General features: G+C 46.4%; 1 protein-coding gene across 5 annotated transcripts in view; it reads right to left on the bottom strand.

Annotated features, from left to right (window-relative positions):
* RNF144B (ring finger protein 144B) overlaps positions 1-18071 on the bottom strand; it is a 511196-nt gene that overhangs the window by 439546 nt on the left and 53579 nt on the right. The window lies entirely within an intron of this gene.

Genomic DNA, 18071 nt, shown 5'->3' on the forward strand with positions numbered 1-18071 from the left:
AGAACAGATTAGGCAATGCACGGCGAACTATTGGCTGACAAATAAGGACAGTGTCCAACATGTCAGCACGGCATGGGAAGCTTACAAAGTAGTGATTAGGGGGGAGGCGATAGCCACTATAGGGGGGGCCCAAAAGTCTATCACAGCTAAGTTGGCTATTGCTGAAAACGAGCTGCAGCAACTAGAATCTTTGGCCTCCTCAGACCCAGCCCACGTACATAGCATAATCGAACTAAAGAAGGCCTGTCTACAACATTGGGAGGCCCTCGGGAAACTCAGCTACACGAAATACATCGAAAGAAACCACGCCCTCGGTGACAAACCGGGCAAGCTACTAGCGTGGCTCTGCAAGCGGGAAACCCCTAGAATACCTATCTGCCACATGCGCGATGATGAAGGCGTAGACACGTACTCACAAGCAACCATAAACCATATATTCACGAAGTACTATCAGGCCCTCTACACCGACCCCTCACAGCCAACAGACACTGAAATAGGGGATGTATTGGACATCATTGATTTACCACACCTCGAGGAACACGCGGCTGAATCCCTGGAAGGGCCAATAACCCCCGACGAGGTCGCAGTGATCATTAGAACGCTCCCCGCAGGGAAAACCCCAGGTCCGGATGGGCTCCCGGGCGAGTTCTATAAGGCCTACGAAGCCGAACTAGCCCCACTACTTGCCCAAGTCTTCAACGAGGCATACGACACAGGCCGACTACCCAGCACCATGAGAGAGGCAACCATCATACCCCTCTTGAAACCTGATAAAGATGGCGCAGAGTGCGGCTCGTACAGGCCGCTATCCCTACTGAACACAGATAGCAAGATTCTCGCAGCAATCCTGGCCATGAGGTTACGCAGAGTCATCCCGTCCCTGATCCACCAAGACCAGACAGCATATGTGCCCGGTAGAACCATTACGGAAAACCTACGCAGACTGCACCATGTTATCCACAGCACTGAAGGCAGACGGACACAATGTGCAGTAGCATCCCTTGACGCCTCTAAAGCATTTGACTCAGTGCGCTGGAGATGGCTCCTGGCCACCATGTCTAAGATGGGAATAGGGCTCAGCTACATAAAATGGGTCACACTCCTTTACACCAATCCAGAGGCCAGAGTACGCACCAACAGCACCTTCTCACACAAATGGGAGCTTTCTCGAGGAACTAGGCAGGGATGCCCCCTATCACCCATGCTGTATATTATAGCTATAGAACCCGTGGCAGCATATGTGAGACAGGAATACGGGGATGGAGGCATACTAGTAGATGGGGTGAACCATGTGATTTCCATGTACGCCGACGATATGCTCCTCTATCTAACAAACCCCACACACATACTGCCCTACATACTGGAAACCTTAGATAGATTTCACAGATACACGGGGATCCAGATCAACCGGGACAAATCATGCCTATTCCCCCTCGCCGCCTTGAGCGGGAAAATGGCCGGTCAGCTCCCCGATCTTGCCCTAAACTGGGAACCCTCCTCCTTCAAATACCTGGGCATCAGAGTGCACAGAGACCCCAAGACTGAGCACGTACTGAACACAGTGAGGGCAAAGGAAGGCCTGGCAAGGTCAATGGAGTTCTGGAGCAGGCTGCCGCTATCGGTAGCGGGCAGGGTGGGCCTGCTGAAAATGGTGGCGCTTCCCAGACTGCTGTATTTCTTCACCAACGTACCACACAACATACCACGACAATTTTTCAACGAACTACACAGACTGTGCAGAACATTCTTGTGGCAGGATGGCAGGCGTAGGGTCGCCCTCGAAACGATGCAGAGACCGTATGACAAGGGGGGCCTCAGAGTGCCCAACTTCGAACTGTATTACCTGGCCGGACAATTGAAGCACGTGATACAATGGATGGCCGACGAGGCCACTACGGACACTCGCTTGCTACAGCCGCAAGTCCCGCAATTGCTCCTCAGGGACCTGCTATGGTCTGAACCCAAGTCTAAACAACCTCACTCATACCTGATTCTCTTGGGCGTCCAAATCTGGCGGAGGGCCTGCAAGGCTGCACTGATCCCTGACCCCTACTCTCCTCAGATCCCTATAGCCGCCATCATGGCCAACAGACCGGGAAGCCATAGGATAATAAGAGACACTTGGGAACCTTGCGGCGTAGCTACCCTGGGCGACCTGGCGGATGATCAGGGAATCTTAACCTTCGCGGAGTTACAAAAAGTCTCTGGTATCCACACGGGACAGTTCTTACTCCACATTGCAGTGATTAGGAAACTGGTGACCCGCTGGCCACCAACGGATCCGTTAAATACTGGTCACGAACACATTGAGGACCTGCTCGGGGCGGCCGAGGGTGGCCATGAGACCTCAAGAATATATGACACACTGCTAGACAGCGTCACCCAACGAAACCTCCAGTGTAAGGCGGCGTGGGAACAGGAACTAGGATCACAATTCGAAGACAATGAATGGGGGGCCATAATGGGATACCACAGGAAAGTATCCAGGAACGCCAAGTTCCAACTCATCCAATTCTACATTACGAATAGAGCGTATCTCACACCAGACGTCATCTCCAGATTTAGTGGAGCTGTGACCACTGGGTGCCCCAAATGCAACGAAGCCCACGCGGCGATGATACATATGTTTTGGGGATGCCCCGCCATTCAGTCTTTCTGGGCCCAGGTCAAAGCCAAGGTGGCCGAGGCGAACATCACCCTAGAAGTTCATACGCCAAAAGCATGCATCCTCGGCATATACCCCAGAAGCAAGAAGAACAGACCACTCAATAAACTAAAAGACCTAATGTATATACTGGCGAAGAGACGCATTGCAATGAATTGGAAGCGCCCGCGGGCCCCCTGCTTGTTGACTTGGTGGCAAGACCTCCGCAAATGGACGAACGCAGAGACAGCGGTCTGGGAGATGGCGCAGTGCCAACAAAGGCAGGATACCTCAGACGACCTACTACAATGGGTGGAGCTAACGGTTACGCTGTTCAGCCCCAACATGGGAAGCTCCTCTGGCGATGACACAGATGACCCACAACAATCACGTGGATGAACTGGTGGTGTAACACGTTTGGGCCCGGACAAGTTGGGATAGGGAGGGGGGAGGGTGGGATGGGTGTGATTGCACTTTGTTTTTTGTGTATGTTCACGTTGATGACACAATGAAAATAATAAAACAGATTTAAAAAAAAAAAAAAAAAAAAATACTTGGCACTAGCTCTTGTGCACCAAGTCACCTTCACTTGGCTCACTGTGGAGCTGCCATCATGTGTTCCTCAACACCCCCTGACAGGCAGTGGCCTTGTCACACTGCATTCACTCGCAAAAGGTTCAAGATCTTCAAATGTGCACCGTTATTGTTCAAAAGGTTAAAGTTCTATTCAGTTCAGGATTCAATGTGCACCTTTTATTTGAATATTTATGTGTCCCTTTTGGTCAGTAATCAATGAGCCATTAGTTGTTGAAAGTAAAGTTTTTCTTTAGCTCGGTATTCAAGGAGCATTTAATTGTTCAAAGTAACGTTTCTCGTTGGCTCAGTATTCAAAAACTACATTGTTGTTTCTATGCTGTAGGCCAGAGTTCCTTTGAGGTCTTGTCGGAGCACCCCAGAGCCTCTCTGCCCTCCCAACACTCACCAGCCTTCTGTACATTACCAGCCTGAGCTGAGCTCACCGGCCTTGTGCTTCTTTCCACACGTCAGCAACTCCAGTGCCTCTGTTGGCAGGCATGAAGAGTCCTCTCTGCTCCAGCTTCACGGCAGCTCCCGCTGCGCTCTCAGGGGTCTTGAAGTTCCCAGGCTTGGGGAAAAGTCACACAGCCCACTTGCTTTGGGTCCTCCAAGTCTGCTGGGTGTCTTGCCGGCGTCCTGGCTTGCGCTGCTCCAGTTCCACCACGGCTGCCTCTTCACACATTGCTCCCCATCTCACGCTTCTTCTCTCCTCCTCTGGCCGTTTGATTTCCATTTATACACCTCCAGCCCGTTGACAGGCTGCAGGTGTGGCTGACTTATTAGTCATGTCGGACCATAATCATAGGGACATGCCTGACCCCCCCCACTCTTAGTAGGCATCTTGCTTGCCCCAGTACCAAACTGGTAAAAATAGGTAATCTTCACTGCTCTTGATGGTCTCTTCTTCGTATAACAGAAGATGTTCCCATTTGGCCAAAATTATAAAGTGATTTAGGACACTATCAGTGCATATTCAACTGATAGCTACAGCAGAACAAATCATTCAGTTTGACATATATATTATTTTTAAATCACCAGTCATACAAGACCTCAGCTGTGCCTATGATTGATAGCACTAGTACAGAACTCCAGAAATTATATAAAGAAAAATAGATATTTATTTGAAGAAATGAGCAAAAACATAGCCTATTATTGGCTTCATAGATGAGAAATATTTACATTAGTAGGTAAAACAACAATTCTACTCTTCTTCGTCCCAGTATTGTCAAGTGTTATATGTGGAAGATTGAGGGGAATTGGCTTATAAAGATAAAGGTTGGGAGAGGGTTATGTTGGCTGTCATTAGGAAAAGGGGGATAACATGTCTCACCCAAGGGCACCCCACTCCCAATCCTCAAGGACCCTCCACCCATGTGATCCTCCCTCGCTTCTCTGCCCCCAGGGTCGGGATCCAAAAGCAATTTTCTTTCCGTGCGTAGAGGATCCAAGAGGAGTAGGAGCGTGAATACCCTCAGGTTTCTTGCACACTAGACATCAGCGCATGGGGATCAGCGGCCTTGTCCTATGCTGGTTCAAGTCCTATCTAGTCAACCGCCAGCAGTTTGTTCAACGGGACTCCTCTACATCGCCAATGCTACTAGTCACCTGTGGAGTCCTGCAGGGTTTCATCCTCTCCCCAGTGATTTTCAATCTATACATGGATCCACTGGGAGCCCCCCTTGCCACACACAACATCCACAAATATTCTGACGGCACGTAGCTATACCTCAATATCGACTCCATCAAGGACATCCACAAGCTCAAAACCTGCATCTCGCTGATCCAGTCTTGTGCATACTTGAAACTCAACACCTCGAAGACAAAAATTCCTACTCCTCACCAACACCACCAAACACCCAAACATACAGACCTGGCTGTCAACCATGAACCCGGAGGGCTTCACCCCTGAGCTCATCTCCTGCTCCAAGTCCCTCTGGTTCCACATCAACAAGCATCGCTCCTTGAAGACACACATAGCGAAGAATACTCAGAACGCTTGATGTCAGCTCTCCTGCAGAAGGTCAAGCCATTTATCCCTCTGGACAGCTTTAGATCCACCGTTCAAGCCATGGTCCTATCCCACCTGGATGGGGTAAATGCCCTCATTGAAGGCCTCCGGTCGTCCTTCCTTGTGCCGCTGAGAAGTGTCCTACATGTGGCCACACGCCTCATCAAGAGTCTATGCAGATCCAACCACATCCCTGCGGCCCTGACCGACCTTCACTGGGTCCCACTGCATGTACAAAATCATCTTCAAGTCTTCCTGTATCATCTATAAGACAGTCGCCTTCAAGTCACCCATCTACCTTGCGAAGAATCTCAACATCTCCAGCAGAAAGCGCACCAGCAGAAGCCAGGATACGTGCAGACTTGGATAGGCTGCGGCAAAAAGGAATTACCAGAAAACAAGCATTCTCTGCCTACACCCCCAAACTATGGAACCTCCTCCCCTTCAGCATCAGAATCTCCCCTGCGCTCCTACAATTCAGAAAAGAATTCAAGAACCACATCTTCAAGAAGGAGTCTCTCCTCCTCAACACCTAGCCCACCACATCGCCTCCCGTGCCACCCGACTCGCTAGATGCCGTCTGCCCCTCTCCTCCCTGTACAGATGTACCCCTCCTCTGTGCCCCTCTGTATCCTAGCCCCACTGTAAATCTGTTCTGTTACCTCTGAAAAGTGCTTTGTTATGCATCTGTATTGTTGCATACCTCTGTAAAGCGCTCCATTGCTTCTCGAAGCTATTTACACGCTCAATACATACCATAATAATAATTATAAAAGTACCAAGCTTCGTAATGCTACCCCCTCTTCCATGTCTGCTGATTGTCTGGGCATTCCCTGCCTGCACTTTTTTTAAAAATAAAAATTCTTTACTTTAACATTAAAAAGATGCACAGATCCCATGCCAACAGAATAAGTAGTTCAGAAACACTTAATATGTGAAACAAAGCCATTACAATCATTTTGAAGTATCCCACATGGGGTGTTGATAGAAAAGAAAGGTGGGGAAGGGAAATGTAATGACAAAAAGGGGAGATTGCTGGTCACAACATGCTACAATCCAGAGTCCGTACAAGAAGTTACCCCACATAGAGGTCTGCAAATGTCAAATGTATTTTTTCGGTGAGTCTTCCTGAATGAAGGGACCCTTCTCCAAAACGGCCTGTCAGAGAAATTCAGCAAGCCACATTGCTACATGGGTTTCGTTCAGCGTTTCGGAAAACCTCGATTTTATTTGCTTAGCACACATTAGTGCACAAGGAGACCTTGACTTCAAGTTTACGGAGGGGATCAAATGCACACAATTTATTCAGCAGAGGAACCCGGTGTAAACCAGGTGCCATAACACAGCCCATTTTTTCCTGCAACATTTCTCCAGAAGTCCCTTAACGTGTTGCATATCCAAAACATATATACAATGTTCCAGTGCCTCCGCGCTACCAACAGCAGTCATTTTCTTTTAATCCCACTTTTAGCATTTTTCTTGAAGTTGGTCTTTTGCTGCTTCAGTCTTACTCTCTGGTCCCGCCAGCATCTTCACACATTCCCTGGAGCTTTATGCCAAACTATCAGGACTGTGTCGCCAATACCCTCCACTCATACTTTTCCATTAGCTGAGAGAGGCCTTCCTCACTTTCCTCTGAAAATTAACTGTAGACACTTGACAGTTTTAAAACTGATCCATCAATATTGCCCATGATCTGCCACAGAAGGTTCGCCTCTGGTAGGCATTCCATATTGACCTCACACACACACGTTACTTCTTTGGAATTCTCGCATACAAGGGTCACTCCCCGGAACAGATTAATGTGTGCCCCAGGAAAGCAACCCAACCATATGAAAACCCCACACAGCCTTCTCATGCTATCTCAGATTGCCTTAAACTGTCCGATAGCCTCTCCTCTAGGCTTTAGCGCCAGGTTGTCGAGAGTCCACATTCCACACAATCTTCATCCAGTTGTATAGTCTGCCGCCAAACAAATCACCCACTATGCCCTCCTCCAGCCTAGCCCAGTCCAGTTGTTCCAATGATTACCTAGCCTTCCATTTTGCAGCTTGGTATAGCAATCCGCCCCCCATGAGGCTTCTTAAGAAGTAGCTTGAATCCTCCTCTGCTCAAAGGAATAGACAATTTAGGCAGCCCTGTTTGAGGTCTTCTGTTCTCTGCATAAGGCCTTTTCCTGCAGTGCAGCCAAGTAGGGCTTCCAGATCTAGAGGGGCTACCATCTATACACCAACTGAGGAAAAGGAACCCTTTTGAATTAGTTCACTCGGCTCCAAAGATGCATTCGTCAGGCCCTTTCATGTGGCCACCACCCCATTCAGGTCTGCAAGTAGTGGATGGAGGTTGTCTTTCACAATTCCTTCGACAAGTGAATCAGAGCACTAATCACGAGTCATCTAGCAGGAAGGAAACTTGTCTGAGATAAAGTACGGGCCTGGGCTGTCCAGACTTGATCTCCCACACCCCAAACATGAGCAACTTATCCCAGTCCATAACCTTAGTTTTTATTCTGAAAGAAAACGTTGTAATTTAAAGGTGTTCAAAAGAAAAACACGAGGAGTAAATTCGGTTGAATCAAGGGTTTTCAGAAATAAATACATTATTATTAACATTCTTTGGAGAAAAGCAGCATGGCTCAAAAACTTTAAATAGGATTAAGAGCAAAAGAACTAGAAATAAGAAGCAGATTTTTTTTCGAAGTTTCTTGGTAATTGTGCTGCTTCACTCGGAAGTGTCAACATTGGCATATTTGCGAAAGGGCAAATGAAACTCGAGATCTGCCAACAAAAACGAATGAAAAAAACAAGGGGAAAAAAAGTTCTTCAGAGTGTTGAGAAAAGAGAAAATGTAGTGTGCACAGACCTGCAGCCTGTTAATCCCGATAGTCCGTCTTCTGCCTCGCGTGATGTGTATCTCCTACTATAGCTCCGATCAGCATAGACGTTCACACCCCTGGCAATACCTCAGAAAATGGACTTTCCGAAGGCGTTCTGCAGAGCAGAACTCACGCAGCTGGCTTGTAAGCAAACGAGGCGCAGTGTTTGTTATGTCATACGGTGGCAACCACCGATTACTTTGTAAAGAAAACAGTGGGTGGGTGAACCTCGCTAGATACTGCACGTGTTTGTTTATGCGCTATTACTCAGACGCAAGCAACCGCTCCGGTGTAGCTATAGTAATGGAGTTGTTTGAGCGATTATTGCAAACAGTGGATGGAGCTTAAAGCAAAAGAAAGAAGGGGAAAGCAACTATAAATACGTTTGAGCAATTGAAAGCTCACAAATCCTATTGGGTCGAATTATTTATCAACCAGAAATACATGAAAGGCTTTCTTTTGATTTTGAGGTTGAGCGCTGTTTGAAACCTAGTACTCATGTGTTTGTTTTATTTACTCATTGGGTCATGAGGGCAGCGATCCACTTACTGGGTTTCTCTGCGACACCAGACACATGAGCCTGCCAGCTACTAGCCAAGTTCATAATACATATTGAAATGAATACATTATAGGTCCCTAGCAATCGGAAAATGAGATCTAAATTAGCTTAATCCCTGTAAATTGAGTGACACACAAAGCAAAGGAAAGAGCTAGTTCTTCTAAAGGTCCACCCTCTCGTCTGTAGAGAGGAGACTTTGTCTCTCTCATGGAACCACCTAAGGCAAGGGGGTCCTCGGTCTTTAAGGTATGTGGCGTCCATTGGAGGGAAGAGCAAGGGGCGGAAGGCTGCACAGGTAGTACCAGGTGTTAAATAAGACTTTGTAGAGTCCAACTGGTGTGGGGCTTTACAAGACTTATCTCTTGGTATTAGATAACCCACCGTTTAATATAGGCCTGTACTACACAAGCTGGTAGTTTGACTGAGCAGCCAGGCTGATCTTAAAACGGGTAATGTGAGCTGTAGAGCTGTACAATGAAATCAGTAAATATAGGTATCCAAGTAAACACTTACACACTTAAAGTTATAGTATAAATATTTATTTATATATATACACACACAAGCAATTAGACAATCTTTAAAAACCAGCAACTACTAAATAACATGAATCCCAAAAGTTAGGATTCAATTTTAACAATGCACTAAAGCAGGTGAGTAACTTTTCATATGTTATACATTTTCCAGCACTGTGAGTGACGTCATTTGAGGTCAGTAATAACACTTATTCGTGATCACCTTTGCAATAGTGAGTTATAAAGGAGGGAAACGTTATAGTTAGATCAGAAGATACTTTGAACTTTGAAAAACAGATTCTCCCAGAGGGATGTAGGCATTCTTATCCCAGCAATAACAATGTTCAACGATTAAAACCTGTAAGGGAATACGCACTGGCAAAGCCAATAGGTTCAGAAGAGGGCCTTAAGGGAGCCAGGACAGAAAGGGCTAGTTCAAAGTTCTGATGCTCTCTTCTTAGAAAATGTTTTAGAAAAGTCAGTAGTTCAAATAGAAAATCACAGCAGCTCAGGGGGAGGCACCGTGGAAAAAGCACAAGCTTCAAGGCCAGTGCAAGTGAGTTGAAGTCAACTCTAAAGAGGGTTAAATAGCACTCCCCAATGTAGGACGCACCCCAAAATGGCAAAAGGTTGATGTACGCCAAGCCCCACAGTACCTGTGAACTGAAGAATCTGGTCCAGCTGGATGCCTCCTTGTTGCAGTGCAACAGACCCTTGTTCCTGGTCCTTGGTTGAGGTAACGAAATTAAGGACGTCCAACAGGCTTCTGCAGCAGCACTCGAGAGAGGGGCTCTGCAATAATGGATTCTCCTTGATTCAGCGGCCTTTTGTGGTTTTGGTGCCGAACAGCTCCGGTTAGGTGTTACTTGATCCCTCGGTCCTGGACTCTGATGAGGGGAATCTGGATGAAGATGTCCTGCTTCTGTAGCGTTTTCTGGATGCCCACAAAGCTTTGGCCAGATTTACACTTCCAAAGACAATGCAAACGATGATGGTCAGGGGTCCCCAGGCACTGGGATTCTGCAGCTTTGGAAAGTCACAGCAAGTCGGGGGTTGAGCCAAAATGAAGCTGGTCTTTAGGCTAGTTGGCCCCACCAGCCCAAGGGAGGAAGTCGCCCCGTATGGGTCTTCCCAGTCGAAATGAAAACGGGGTCAGCACAGCTGCAGGGCTTCGCCGGGCACTTTGCGGTCCTCCAAGGTGCTGCTGGCGTCTCTTCACGTCTCCTTCATTCGGATTTTGTCCTCCAGTCGTCAACTCTGCCTCTAGTCCCAAAAACCTCGCCTTTTAAGCAAGTTCCCTAGGCTGTCAATCACCCAGGAGGGTGGCTGTCCTCGCGGACAGCCAGCCGGTCAATCAGAACTGGTTTCACTCGGGCACACCTAGAGACAAAGGACAGGAACGTTTCGGGACCATCCCTCACTTCCTGCCTTTCCAGACACACTGGAGCCTGTGCGGGCTTCAGGGCTGAAGCCCGCCAAAGGCAAAATGTGCAAAGGAATCAAACCAGTTTCAACAACACAGTAAAAACCCACAAGGAAGTAACTGACAAGAAAGGGCAAAAAAAAGAAGACAGGGGCCATTTTGAGAAAATTGTCATCCTTGGGTGCTGTATGCAGCTGAGGAATCAGCCTGCAGATACATGGCACAAGGTAATAAAAAAACCACTGCCATCAGCCATTCAAGTTTGTTCGTGTAACATAATGTTACATGAGAAGTGGGATGAAGGAGTTCCTATGTAACCGCCCAGTACTCCGCATAGGGCGGTGTGCTGGACCCACAAAAGAGAGTAAGACAGAAGTCATCTTACTATTCTTGGGAACAGTAGTTTACCCAAGAAAATGTAGTTAAACATTAAGAGAAGTCCAAAGGACTTCTCAGTGGCACTGCACAAAAGGTGCTGTGTGTCAATGCAAAAAGCAGATGCCTTTGGAGTTTACCAAACTCCATTAAACAGTAAGAAACACAAAAAACCTAGTCAGAAAGAAAACATGAGTGAGAAAAAAGTCCCACTCGTTCAGGAGTTAAAATTAAAAAGCCCCAAGTCCAGCAAAAGAGCAGGGGGTCTCTAACGTTAAAGGGAATTGGCACAGAAATAAAAATTCGCCGGGTGACACTGCGCATGCTCTGCAGTCATTCAGCGAAAAGAAGGGAATACAAATCCATACATTCGGTCTCCCGTATTGTCTTGTTCCCACTGTGATGAATCTAGTGTGGTCCTCCCCAAGTCCCCGGTATGGTCTTCCTCTCATGTGGCCAGGGAAAGCAGCCACTACCTGAACCCCGACCCTGGGGGTGGTATTATGTGGGAGCATCACATGGGAGGGGACTCAAAGGGAGAATTGGTGATCCCATTACCTCATGATTCCCCTATACTTCAAGAATTGATGGCTTATTGTAAAATAGAACAAACTAGTGTTGCTGCTAAACAATGCACTATGAACTTCAGTACCCATAATGCTTATGGTACTGGGATGAGGAAGAAGGGCTCAGAGGCAGCGAAGATTAACAGTGCTATTAACCAAAAGGTGTGGTCTAGTTGTTACAGGCCAAGGCACTGAGCGGGACATTTAAATCCCGAAATTAGTTACAGCTGAAGGAAGGAGATGAGGAAGGAGCAGATGTAGTACGAAAGAAGTAGCTGAAGCAGAGGCTGTCTGAGGTGCAGAGAGAAGAACGCCACTGGATGCCGTCACTAAGATGAAGGCAAGCAGCATTGCAGAGAACACACAGAGGGAAGCGGCGTATGGAGAAGAAGATGAGCTGGTGGGGAGATGAGCTCCCAACTCTGCACACAGTGAGTCAGTGAGCAAGAAGCCGTGGAAGATTACCAGAGCTGTCAGTGCTCAAGGGGAGAGACGCACAGCCCATCGAAGGTACACGAAAGCTGAAGAGAGAGAGGCCAGGACACCGGTGGTCCGCTAATACGGCAGACAGCGAAAAAGGAGACACCGTAGAAAACCACGAGTTTGGCAGAACCTAGCGTTCCGAATAAGACAATTGTTTAAAACCTGTAATTTGAATAACGAACAAGTAAAGAAACAAAGCAGAAGTGGCGAGGACGTACGTTTTCTTACTTGGGACTCAATTTGGAAAAGCTTGTGACCTGCATTGCCAACAGCCAAGAGGCTGTGAAGAAACCACACTAAAGCGACAAGGGCATAATTCCCCTTATAGGAGATAACAATTGGGGAAAGCTTATAACCCACATTGCCAATAGCCAAGAGACTGTGAATCCATACAGAGGCGACAAAGGTTCAAATCCCCCTTTTGGGGATATCCACTGGTGGAAACTTGTAACCCACACTGCCAACAGTCAAACTGCTTCCAAGAAATAGACAATCTGAGAACAATTATCCTATCTTGAGATTCCGGTTTGGGGAAAACTAGCATCCGCATTACCAAGAGTAAAGACGCTATAAGAAAGGGCAATTCTTACTCAGTCCCCCTTCCAAGATATATTGGTGTGGAGAATCCTGCAACCAATATTGCCACCAAGTGTGATTGTAGCTGCATGAGTTTTCTTCCTGGCAGAAGAGTACACCAGGAAAGGGATCATAGTAATTAGTCCTGGCAGGCAAGTATACAGGAAAGAAGATTATTTGAAGAAGTATGTGTGTAGCAAAAAGGTGTGATGGAAGGAATTTAGCATTAACATTAGCATTTATTTAACAAGCTGTGGCATCATCAAAAGTAGTTGCTGCGCTATACTGACAAAAGTATTTCATTTGAAGGTGTAATATGCTAATAACTGTTGGCCATTCTGGTGAGAAAAATTGCTTTTGTTTTGAACTTGTGGTTGATGAGAGGCATTTTCATTAGCAAGAAGTATACTGTTGAGAAACAACAGTTGTATCATTTGTTAACACACATTTGTGCAAAAGGCATTTGCTATATAAAGGGAGAAGACGTACTGGATTGAAAATACGTTTTGTGCTACATTGAGTTTTGTTGAACTGGAACTTTGCTCAGAGTCTTTCTGAATTGATCCAGGGGAAGGGGCTCCAACCCTGGTCGTAAGGAGTACTCTCAAAACCTTTTAAGTTGGAACTGATAAATTGTTTTGTTAAACTAAAGATAGCCATACATTCCTAATTTTGATGTGTGTATTAGTACGGGGGTCCGAGACTTTTTGGACACTCAGTCACTTTCATTTAGTTTGCTAGGCAGGGACCACTTGTTAGGATAGGGAACAATGGCGGTTATCCCATCCTTTTTCATTTAATAAATGGCAAAACTTTAGAAAACTACCTTTGTGTCTGTCTCCCATTTCTGACCCCTCACACCACACTGACCTCACAATGTCAACAGGGGATGGAATCTAACACCCTGGGTGTTGATCGAGAGCCATTTCAGTAAACAATGTCCATCGTGATTCTGCAACTTCTAGATTTGCCTCGCTCCACTCTCCCTCTCCTGCCTTTTCCATCACCTAGTCTGTGCAATAGTGCACATGGTCTGCTGGTGTAGGTGTGCATAAGTTTCACTTGCCGCACACAGCTCTTGGTCTCTGCTGTTCTGCCAGTGATGAATGATGCATTTCTCTCTGCTGCACAAATGCCTTCACTGCACTTCTTCCTGCCGTGTTACGTGCACATGCAATTATTGTCTGCTATGTTGATCTCCTTCTGCACACTCCCACCAACTATTAAGGTGTCTTAGGCTCTCCTTGGTCTGATGCCTTCGCAGTGTGCATGATGCCAGTTCTGCATTTTATTATCCATACATGCATGACTTCTGGGGAGGGATCCCCTCCTGGCCCAAGCATGCACAAGACTGGTCTCCTATGCTGGGCAGCTACCGATAACATGTCGCTACAGTTACCACTGTATTTTGAAGTTGCAGAGTCCAACAACCTAAAGCCATACCGCTCCAGGTGGGTGATTGACTTCTATGTCCTCAGAGGTTCCATGTGCGTTAAAAAGGACGACTACTGGAAAGTGTTACCTATGCTTTTCATGAGCCCAGATGTCCACAATATCATATGAACTGCATGACCGGGACACTTATTCTTACAACCTCATCACTGCAAGCGTGAGCACATACTTCATGCCTCGAGAGCATGAGGATTATGAAAAGGTACATGTTCCACGCCATTGTGCAAGCATTGTAAGGGTGACAGGTTTTACAATTTTGTCAGGCATTTAAATCAAAAGTTAAAACACTGACTTCCACAAATATTCAAGTGATGAGGAATTGAATGCTCAAGTTGTTGCTGTTTGTGAAACGTTATCTTTTCGACTTAAACTTTTCTGGAAAGAAGAGGGACTTGATGATATCCTGGAGACACCCTATCCCGCTCTTACAGCAGTTTTCCCAGCTGTGGTAATGGATTGATCGAGATGGGTAGCAGCACACGAGGGCACCATATGCAACATTGCAATCTGACATAGGGTTAAGAATACAGTAGGAAGGACTACTACAGATGTGGTCAAAAATAACCTCATAAGGATGCTTGTCTAGCTATGGGGAGTCATGCAGAGTGTGTGGAAAGGATTAACTATTTTCAGATAGTTCCTCAATCCGCGAGGAAAGCAAACAGGGCGAAGGAGGTGGGAACTGAATCGGCCGAGCCCTCCGCCACACCAGATGAGTGATTTGAGGCCCAGGTATGGTGTGTGATGGCAAAGGTTGATAACCCCAGGGAAGCTATTTTCTGGTCCTTGCCCAGTGATGGGCATTCCTTCAACTAAGCTTTTGTGCTGAAATGACAGTTTCCGCAATTAGCCCCATCCAGGTACTCCATGTGAACGGCTATCATGTTGAATTTCTTATCGACTATGGAGTTACTCACAATGTCATGGGGCAAAAAGAACAGACCTCCCAACACCTGCCACTCCTAAAGCAGACGTCTAGCCAAACAAGCCAGGCAAGCTGCTCCTATGCATAGGAGTCTTCAAGGAATCAGTTTGCTACAAAGAGCATACTGAGCAGGTGGACATGCATGTATGTGATTAAGTCTGACATTCTCAGTTTCAAGTATGGGAAAAGCATGGGACGCCTTCATATTGTTTAAAGGCTAATGAGGAGAAATGGAGGAAGCAGTTTCACATTCGTTGAGAGCCATTTCCTTTGCCATTCTATGACATTGGGGAAGGGGGGCTAAAAGGTTGCCTCATTACTCTGCACATTAACAAATCAGTCACACCTTTGAGGGGGTACCATACAATATCAAGAAATGGGTGGAAGCAGAGATACAATAACTCCCCGACCTGCAACTTATCAAAGCAGACAGTGGTCATACACCACAAGTTACGCCAAGTGTTCCAGTTCCAAAGAAACAGGTAGCAGGACTTAACAGCATATGCACTGACACGCGCCTAACTAAAACTGTAATTCAATGTGAAAGACTTTTTGTGCAGAGAAAAAACAAAGTGACATTCACGTGCTAAATGGTACCATTTTTCCGAAACTGAACCTCAACTACGGCTACCATCAAACAGAATTGGACCTTGCATCATGATAAATTGCTGATTTTGCCAAGCATCTGAGGTTATTGCACCACACAATGTTTTTTTTTTCTCTGCAGGCTGATGTTTCTTTCAGGAGAAAATTCAAAAGGTTGTAAGGCATATTCCCTACTGACTGCATTACAGCGACCACATCTTTGTGTTAAATCTTAACCAGGATGCACATGCTCTTCAAGAAGCCGGATGTTGAAAAGAGGTCGATGTGAATTTAACAAATCAAATTCATACAATTTCTACTGACACATCCATGGCAAGGTGTATGCCCTGACCACTACAATTCCTCCCAACAAGTTGGCACATGTACATTCTTTCTAGGGTATGGCCAGCTATTCATCAGCGGACACAGCATGTACAAATGTGTGGAATATTTTGTACCAGAGTGTTTCTCAACCCATCAAGAATAGGATTACAAGTGCAGATGCAATTGCTCATTTAGATCATGCCCAAACTAATTAAGAGCGCCACTCTGGTTGGTTTTGGTGTGAATTATTTTCCTTGAAACAAACAAGGTCAGGGCACCATATTTTGTTTTGTCTCCGATGCCAGCAGGAGCCTTTCAGACACTGGGAGGGCTTGCCCTCAAGCATAAAAAAGAAAGCTTTGCAGTTGGTGGGTGTTATGAATCCAATGGACTCATTGTTTTCCTGGCGGTGGCCTCCTTCCATGTGGCCAGGGGACAGCAGTTGCTGCTTGAACCTGGCCCTGGGGGCGGCTGTATTAGGGTGGGACCCAGATGGTGGGAAGACGCTCTCTAGGGAGATATCCTGACTTCATCGGTTGCAACGTGGTGCCCCCACTTTCCCCATGAGGTCGACTCCCTGTTGCCCAATACCCTAATGACTTATTGTCATGCTAGTTCTCCTTCAAATAGAACTGATCTTCTATGTGACATCTTTGGAAAAGATCCAACTATTATGCAACAGAAATCATTAATGGACTTCAATTCCCACAACCACCTCAGTACTGAGACGAGGAGGGTGAAGGAATTGACACAGAGCAACAAGCGTAGTGCGCGTGCTAGTTGTTGGATGAAGGCACCTGTGCGCTGGACCTCTGAAATATGTGAACCAGAAGGTAAGAAGCAGCTCAGGAGAAGATGCGACTGCTTCAGGCAAGGCAGACGGAGTTTGGAGGCACGAACCAGTGCGCAGAAGCTGGAGGCACGAGCCAGCATAGCCGAGCGAGGGAGCTCACCAGCAGAGACGCGTTGCGGGCAAGGCGGCCCGTGGAGACACCAGGAACCATGAGAGGGTCCCTGGGCGTCTAGCAGCTAAGAGCAGCAGCGTGGTCCTTACCAAAGAAGCCAGCGTTCAGGAGCAGAGCCGCGAGGAAGCCTGGAGAGATGTCAGAGCTGCCCAGAGAGGGAAGCAGGTGGCGAGGGTATGCTGCATAAGCACAAGCACAACCGAAAACGCTACAGAGGACTGGTGGGTCTGCCAGAGCAGAGTGGGGACCCGTGGCGTTTCAGCAGCTGCGACCAAATAAAACATTGTGAAATTACAGAAAGTGAAAGAATTTTTATGAATCAAAATGATAGAATATTTTGAACACTGTGAAACTACTGAAAGTAAAGTAAAAAGAAGATTGTTTGCCAAGTAGATATACCAAGCCAACAAGAAAGATATATGCTACTTGGGGATCAAGAGACTTTAAGACACAAAATGTCCTGGCAAGCATACACCAGGCAGTTGTGAATACAATAGAAATCCTGGCAGGGGAGTATACTAGGAAATTGTAAGTGTGAGAGAAGTCCTGGCAGGAGAGTATACCAGGCAAATTGCAAACCTACAAAGATTATCAAGCAAAAACAGTGTGTGTTAATCAAGGAAGGAACATGTGCTACAAAAAGGAACTTTTTGTTAAAGAAAACACGGCTGAACAGTGTTTGTCTAACAGGATTGTTGTGGCCAAGAAAGACTAAAAGGAACTGTTAGACCCAGAAACATTTGTGATACCAGTGTAGAATCCAGGGGAAGGGAATCACCCTTTGGAATGAAGATCCTTTCCAATTTTGTTTGAGAACACTTTAGCAAATTCCATGTTAAAAGACATTTCCCTTACCACTTTATTTGTTTTACTGGGAGGGCCAGGACAGATTGTTTTGGACACAAGGACTACTTTTTGATTTATGACAGCCCGACAAAGAAAGATCCTTAGTTTTGGGTTTTTAGGTAGGGAAACTCCTCTTTAGAATAGGGTCAGGGAGGCATTTTCCCAACCTATTTCAGTTGAATAAAAGTCTTTAACCAAAAACATGACAACTTTGTGCCCGACTTTCATTTCTGACCCCTCACAGTGGGCCTGTGAGCATCACCATTTGCTTGCATAATGTAAACATACATTCACTGCTGTGAAGTATCAGGAGACACTTCTGACTATGGCAAAACGAGAGCGAAAATGCCTTTCTGTATAGAAGTTGTGCAACTTGC

The sequence above is a fragment of the Ambystoma mexicanum genome, chromosome 5p, assembly GCF_040938575.1.
Source record: "Ambystoma mexicanum isolate Mex_15411 chromosome 5p, UKY_AmexF1_1, whole genome shotgun sequence".
Lineage (NCBI taxonomy): Eukaryota > Metazoa > Chordata > Amphibia > Caudata > Ambystomatidae > Ambystoma > Ambystoma mexicanum.